Raw genomic sequence first — 8,039 nt, 5'->3', positions numbered from 1 at the left:
TAGCTTTTTCTTTAGGATATTAAATTATAGAGCAAAATTACATTTGAAAATTCCTGATATTGCACAAAATATTATATATAAGGATATTATCTCAATGAATCAAACTGATTATTTTTATTTCTTATTAGAATAAATTGCTCATCCTTTAATATGGTCACAAATGAAGAAATTAGTTTATATTTACTTGCTATATTCAGTGTACATAGAGATATATATGAGCTTTATCTCCATTACCCCCCAAAAGAAGCTTAGCACTAGACATGTATCTAATGTTTTCAGATATTAGAAGATTTGTTTACACACGATGAAATGCCCTGGGGGGAGACCCAAATCCAAAGACGAAATTCATTTGTTTCGTCTACATGTTGTGGCCTGAAGCTCACATTTACAACGTTCTTAGCACACTTCTTCTTTGACAGTGCCTTGCTACATAACTTCGGATATGGAATTTTCTACTTGTGTCTTCATGGAACCATACCTTTAAGGTATAAGAATTGTTGGGTGTTGTGACATACGCCGGTATCCCCCAGAACTTGGAGGCAGGAAGATAAGGAGTTACATAGTGAGCCTGAAGTGAACCTAGGCCACATTAAGACCCTCTTACAAAACGCTAACCAATGTGACAGGAGAATAACACTCCTCACAGTGAGATTAGCGAGGTGTCCACAGTACACACAGGCTGCAAAAGGAGGAGAGTGCCACCACGTCTGTGTGACACGAATGTACAGAGAAGAGTAGATCCTTGTCTCGGGTCCCATCCTTCTGTGCATAGGCCCATGGACAAAGCACAGAGGGCGTTGCCAATTTCCCTCAGTGGAAATGTTCGTAATCTTCCCCCTCTCTTATTGCCTGAAAGCACAGAGTTAAAATTCATAAGTTAAATGGATACATGATGCAATTTCCTCACCATTTCAAAAATCATCTTGAACAATAATATCTGTTACTCAAAGGGAATGATGACTTACGAGGCGCTCATTTCTGAAAAATAAAGTCAGTGGAGCTGAAACCTACAATAAAAACAACTTTAAAATTCCCTTCAGGACTACAGAGGCATAGAAAAGAAAATTCAGGTTAACACCTGCAAGTGCGTCCACCCATCAAATGTGTAGATTTTGCATTCTAAAGATTAGAGTCTATGAAGACATAGGAAGAAGACTATGACTAACAGGAATTTTAAAGAATGCAATTAAAATCATCAGCAGTGATTATACTTACAGTCCTAGTTATCTGGAGCTTGAGAGAGGGAGATTACTTGAATCTTAGACTAAATAAACAAACAAATCAAAAGTAACTTTTACTCTCCTGATATAATTGTCGTCCCCAAGGCTCACTGCCTCTGTCTAACCTAGGACTAGTCCTGGAAGCTGGTAGCCTCCGCACAATCTTATCTAGGCCTAGAGTGCTTTCAGCTTGAGACGTATTGTTGACTAAGCTCACCCTTTCTAGTCCTTTCTGATATCTGGTTGGCTGATTCAACTCAGCTGTTCTGACTAAAACGTCTCTCCACACCAACTGATTCAAGAAACTGAGTTTCTCTCTCTACCTTTGACTGAATTGCTCTGCTTGGCTTTAAACCAACTCTAGCAATCTGTGCTAATCGTCTGGCTCCTTCTCATTCTCTGGTTCATTCTGTCTTCACCTGTGTCTAGCTTGTTCTCTCTTCAACTCTGTAACACTCTCCCAGTACAACTGCCTCCTTTTTATCTCTCCTCGCTGTGCTGCTCTCTTAAGTAGCCTCCCCTTTTGCTCTCCTATTGTGAGAGTTGGGAGTCTCCTATTCTGTCAAATGTCTCTCTGATTTGTCACTTTGTCTGCCACTCAATTAGGCATCACTTTCAAATATGGGTGTTTCCTTTCAAAAACAAACTTTACCTTCATTGTTTGGGATTAAAGGAGAGTACAAAGGGTGTGTCTGTATTCCAGCCGGAGGGATTAAAGGTTTGTGCTAAAGGCTGGGCCACACCACAACTAGAAAGTTTGGTTGTTTTGTTTTGTTTCAGTAAAGAATACTACCTCGGGGTTCACACTGCGATCAAATATCCTGCAACAAACAAACAAATAAATAAATGGCTAAGAGCCCATGCTTTCTAGGGCTAGAAGCAAGTAAAATATTTGAAACTGAATCATGCCAGAATTTTTTTAAAAAAACCAATGGAGGGGAACCAGGGCCAGTATGCAAGTGAACTCAGCCCCATGATGTGAGCAAAGCTCACATCCTGACACATCCCAGTGCTGCAGGTCCTGGCTTCAGAGACAACAGTCCTGGGGTAGGATGTTCTTGTGACTGGCCAACAGTCATTAAATACTTACTGTAAGCCAAGCACGTCACACACACTTCCTCACCAGCATCAACCCATGAAGCATCATTAATATGGTCTTCCCGCTTGACACTGAGGTAAGTAAACAAGTCCCACTTGCCCCAATCACACAATAAGAATGTGTTAAGATGCTGAAAATAATCCCGGCCAGGATACCAGCTGAGTATTGCTATCCTCACGTCCTACAGGAAGGAAATAGGTGTTTCAGTAAGAAACAGGGTCTCTATAGATGAGTATCTCCTTTCCATTTAGACTCTTGGGGAGGCCCCATGAAAGCAGGGAATAGTTTGAATACTATTCTTGTTTCTAGGTAGGTATGTGCATGAATTCTATCCAGCACAGGTCCGAATTGCTTCCCTTCCTCATTGTAGAAGAACATGTTTCCAAATGTTCCTTTTCTGACCATATCCTAGCTTTTTGGACTAAATGTAATATTTACCTGTTGCCTCGTTGATAACACTTAAAACAGATGTGCTAACTTTACAGATATGCAAGTGCCACAATTAATCATTTAAATTGTATCACTTAGAATACTTATTAGCCTCGATTATATATTTCTAACCTGTTTAGCCCTTGCATTTATTTCCGTGTGTGTTTTATATAATATGTTCTGTTCTCTGCATTTAAGAATCTGATCTCATTGGTAGCTTCAACCAATGATAAAACAAAAAGGGAGCTCTTTAGAGTTGTATCTTTAATGAACATATATAGTCTCCCTATTTTTATTCCCCATGTTATTGTCACTATGTAGTCCAGGCTCACAATTCTGCCTCAGCCACAAAAGACATACAATTATAGGTATATGCCACTACATCTAGCTCAGACTTTTTTTGTTTTCTACAATACAGTATAACAACTTCATAGCATTTACCTTGCACTGGCTTGAATTCAGAATTATAAGTCATTAGAGACTATTTCGAGTGTCTAAATGAGGTACAGAGAGACTCAGGCACCCTCTGGACCTACAGGAACTAATCTCCTGCAGTTACAGAGACATGAGGGTTGTGACTGGCTTTTCCTAAAGAGACATGAAGAAATTGTTAATGGCCCCAAATAGGGAACTGACTACTGATCAAAGTGCAGATGCCACGAACATCCAACTTGGTAAAGCACTGAGTTTTATTGGAGTACGCTAAAGGACTATAGGTGGGGGTTACTTACAGGAACAGAAACACAAGGGCACCATTCCCAAAACCCATCCCAGCAAGAGTGACAGTTAACCAAAATGGGAAAACTGGATCTCACTGCACAGCAGCAGGCAGCTCACACAGGCTGAAGAAAGTCTTTCCAAGTGACCCAGTTGATCTGACCCTCTTCCAGCCAGCTTGGCTATTCTTTGATTCCTATGCACAGTTCAGCTGGCCTCAGCTACTTACTGGTTGCTAGGCTTGTCAGGGGGTGATTCTCAGCAGTCTTTATTGTGAATTCTTGGGGAGGGAAAGGACTCATGCATATCTGGTCAGTTTCAGGGACTTCCTGGTGGCATCTGAGTTGAGTTCTTTACTTCTTGTTACATGTGGAGCTCCACTAAGAAATGAGATGTTTGAATCTCAGAGGAAACTATTAGCACAACTCTTAATAGAAAGACACATATGATGATGAAGGGTCTGTGGTGGCCACTGAAATTTCATTGCACTCCCCTCTGGAATATTCTTTCACTCCCCCTTAGAATATGGTGGCCACTGAAATTTCATTGCACTCCCCTCTGGGCTCTTTAGAATAACTGCTAGTCATGGTTGTAAGCATAGTGCTCCAGATATCTCTTTGTGTTTGCATTGCTATTTCCATGGACAATGCTTCTCTCTTTTACAGCTCACACCTTTCAAAACTGCCATCTCCCAAGGTATTTGGCCACCATTATCTTCTCTGACACTCTAAAGCATCTGAGTTAGTCAGTCAGACAGAGGAACAGGCATCTTCAGAGCAGCCTATTGTAGGAATGTTTTGGGGGGGGTCTTTTTTTCTTCGATCAACTTTTCATGAATGGGTTTTTAGTTGCTTTACTTTTCCCCGTTACAAGCGGTACTTCAGTGCACATCTTGGTATATCCACCCGGATACATTTTCCTCTTCTTATAAATTAACTGCCTCTGTAAGCACGATTAACGCTGTCAAGAATGTAATTTATAACTCCTGGAGTGACTGCTTCAGAGTCTATCTAGTTTCCCTACCCCAAGTACTAATTCTCTACGCTTGTGTGCACTGGTTTCCTGCTGTCCTGCAATTGTCAAGTGCGGCTGATGGAAAAGAGTTCTCTAAGTAGGAGAAATACTGAGAGGGCTAGAAATGAGGCTAGCATAATAAACACATTTTCAATGGTTAGTTTCACATAGGAAAAACAACTTTCCAGAGCCTAGACCAAAACCACAAATTATGTTTAACCGTTTTCTAAATAGATGCAGCTAATTACAGGATGCTAATTAGAAAGTAAAAGTATGGTTTGGGTTTAAAGTCATCACCCTCAACCCAACTGATAGGCACTTTAGCAAAAATAGAATAATAAATAACAACATTTTCCTGTTAAGTCAGCACTCAAAATTATCTCTGATCCGGTAAGATTAGCACATGTATTCATTGATGGGGAAAAAAATCATTTTTAAAGCAGAATGTACTGCGGTAGTTAAGGATTTCACTGATCCAGGGCCTGCACTTGGGTTCATATTCTGTCTTCTGCAGGGACTGACTTTCTGCCCTGAGACAGAAATCGCTAAACTTTGCAGTCCTCAATTTGAAATCGTTTTTATATTTATCATTTATGTGTATCTGTGAGTAAATGTGAACAGGCGCGCATGTGCCACCTCGTTTAAGTGGTGAGCATTGGTCATGGGAGGAGACAGTTCTCTCTTCCTAATGTGAAAGGTTTTGAACAGGGAAATCAGTGCAAAGCTTTCTCTATGTAGCTGAGGCAGTAGGTTACGGGGTCAGGCTATAGGGACAGAGGGAAAGAAGGACTTCCAGTTTAGTGGAACTGAGCAGGGCAGTACAGCACAGTCAATAACACTGTGAGAACATTTGGGATGGTCCCTCCTTTTGAATAATAAACAAAAGTGTTCTAGAGAAAGAGCTGGAGAGCCCTGCAGACCTCTCTGCTTTTCTTCTGAGCTCTGACAGAAACACAGAGTACCTTGACTGTTCCATGACCTGGCCAGCTGCACGTTTTTGTTTTTTTTCCCCTGTAGACTTGAACCTAGGATGGAGCCTTGAACATTTCCAGGCACTGATAAAGCTGTGTAGGTTAGTTCCCAGCGGACGGAAATATGAAAATCTGTTGCTCAACCATAGAAACTTGTCATGGCTCTGAACCACATTTCCTAAATCCGCATATGGACTTTGAACTGATCCCCCTGGTGTTTACTGCTCCTTTCTTTGGAATCTCAACTGACCTCATCTCCAAATGGTTTGGCAAATCCGTTTGAAGAATTCCCTTGCCATCCCTCTTGGGGTGACTCCAGCCTAGGATGCAGAATGCTAAAATGTAAGGAACAACGAGGGGAGGGGAGCCTTTTAGACAGGAAGGAAAGAGCCCATCTCGCCCAGGTGCTTTTGGGACCTACGAACAGCTTGACGGGGCTGGGATATGAAGAGTAGTTGGCAGAATAACAGGATGTTAAGATGAGATGGAGCCTCAGGAACAATCCAAGAGTTTGACTTCAGCCTGATGCCAGAATGTAGACACGGTATCTAGGGAGGAGACTTGATGAGTGTTCGAAATGAACTGCGTAATAAATTGGGTAATGAAACTATACATATGGAAATTTAGAAGGGAAAAACAACGGAATATGCTGGTTGATTTCACTGAGAGGCAGCAAAAAAAAAAAAAAATGTGGGGAAGAGTATGACCTTCCTAAAGTAGGCTCAACATTTCACATACATTGGTACCTTGGGTCAGTAACTTCAATTCTCTGAATGTCAGTCAAACATTTCAGTATTATCTCACTGGCCCTGTGAAAGGAATTAGATGGCCTAATGAGTAGAAACACTTGGCTGTATGTTGGTGTTTACCTTACAGCAATAAATGTGTAAAATATACATATCATTAACAATATGGTTTGGAAACCCAGGTCATGCCTCAAATGTTCCACCTGGCCCTTCTGTTTGCTATGAAAAGCCTCATATTTGATACCTTGGTCTTTGGTGTTTCTAATGTTGACACAAAACATCTCTCTCTCTCTCTCATCTCAGAGGGAAAAAAGAGTTCACCCTTATACCAAATGTGAGTTCCATATCCAGGACCAGATTCAAATTGTCCTGATTAACTATGGAAGTGGAATTGGACACGTGAACTTCTCTTAATTATTTTCCTTTAAAGAAGTATATCTCTAACCCCAGCACTCCAGAGGCAGAGATAGGTTGATCTTTGTGAGTTCAAGGCCAGACTGTTTTACACAGTAAGTTCCTAGACAGCCAGAGAGCTACGTAGTGAGAGCCGGTCAAAAAACACACACACACAAAAGAAGAAGAGAAAAAAGAAAAAAGAAAGATAGAAAAGAAAAAAGAAAGAAAGAGAAAAAGAAAGAAGAAAAGGAAGGCCTTTAGCCTGGCATGTTGGCACACACACACACACACACACACACACACACACACACAAAGAAGAATGAGGAGGAGGAGTAGGAGGAGTAGGAGAAGGAGAAGGAGAAGAAGAGGAGGAAGAGGAGGAGGAGGAGGAGGAGGAGGAGGAGGAGGAGGAGGAGGAGGAGGAGTAAGGTCTTCAGCCATTTAGCCTGGCGTGTTTGCCCACATCGGTAATCCCAGCCCTTGGGAGGCAAAGGCAGGACGATCTCTTAGTTTAAGGACAACCTGGTCAAAAGAATGCTAGCTGACAGCATTCTTAGCTTTGGGATTGGTGGAAACAGTGATCTGCAAGAAGGTATGTCAAATGTTTTATCTAATAGGCAAAAGGTTGCTAGGTCAGACACAGAGGAGGACAATGAGTTAGCTGCTAAGGGGGGTACTGAATATAGGCCAACATATTTTGGTTGTGTGTCTGCAACATTCCAACCTTTCCACAATCATGAAGTTCCAGTTAGTCGTTTAGAATCTTCAAAACGAGTATGGCTTTTTCTTCTGGGAACTTAGATTTGCAGCGAAAATGATCATAACGGCACCTAATAGCAACTCTCACAGAGTCCTAGTGGGGAAATAGGTCATTCGGGTAGAATGCCAGATCATTAATTCACATACACAAATATGTATTGGGTGTGGGTACCAAGAACTAAATCTAGTAGTAAATAAAATGGACTGAAATGGAACCAGCACTTCCCTCATGAATCTTACTTTCAAGTAACAAATAAAAATGGCTAATTAATGTAAAGATAAATTAAACAATATATCTGCTTTACGAAGCATTTTCTCATGACAAATTGCGTGGTCCTGACCTAAAACATTGCCATTGTTTTTCTTGTAGAAAAAGAACATTAGCCCACAAACATTTACAGTGATAATATTTGACTATAATTATAGAGACATTCCAACAGAACTCAGACATTGGGGAAAACAAAAACAAAAACAAAAAACACTAGCAACTTTCTCTCCACTTGGGGAGGAGAAAGCAAACATCTACTGACAGAATGTTGAATTATTTCATCACTCTTTTCTCCGAGATCTGATGGAACCCTTCCTAAGCAATTACACTTAAAATCTGATTTGCTTAAGGTACCGCAAAATACGTGAGCAAAAACATGGGGGATGGAGATGTGCTCATAGAACACTTGGTGGGGCGTTC

The sequence above is a fragment of the Rattus norvegicus genome, chromosome 1, assembly GCF_036323735.1.
Source record: "Rattus norvegicus strain BN/NHsdMcwi chromosome 1, GRCr8, whole genome shotgun sequence".
NCBI classification, from domain to species: domain Eukaryota; kingdom Metazoa; phylum Chordata; class Mammalia; order Rodentia; family Muridae; genus Rattus; species Rattus norvegicus.
This window is presented reverse-complemented; position numbering follows the sequence as displayed.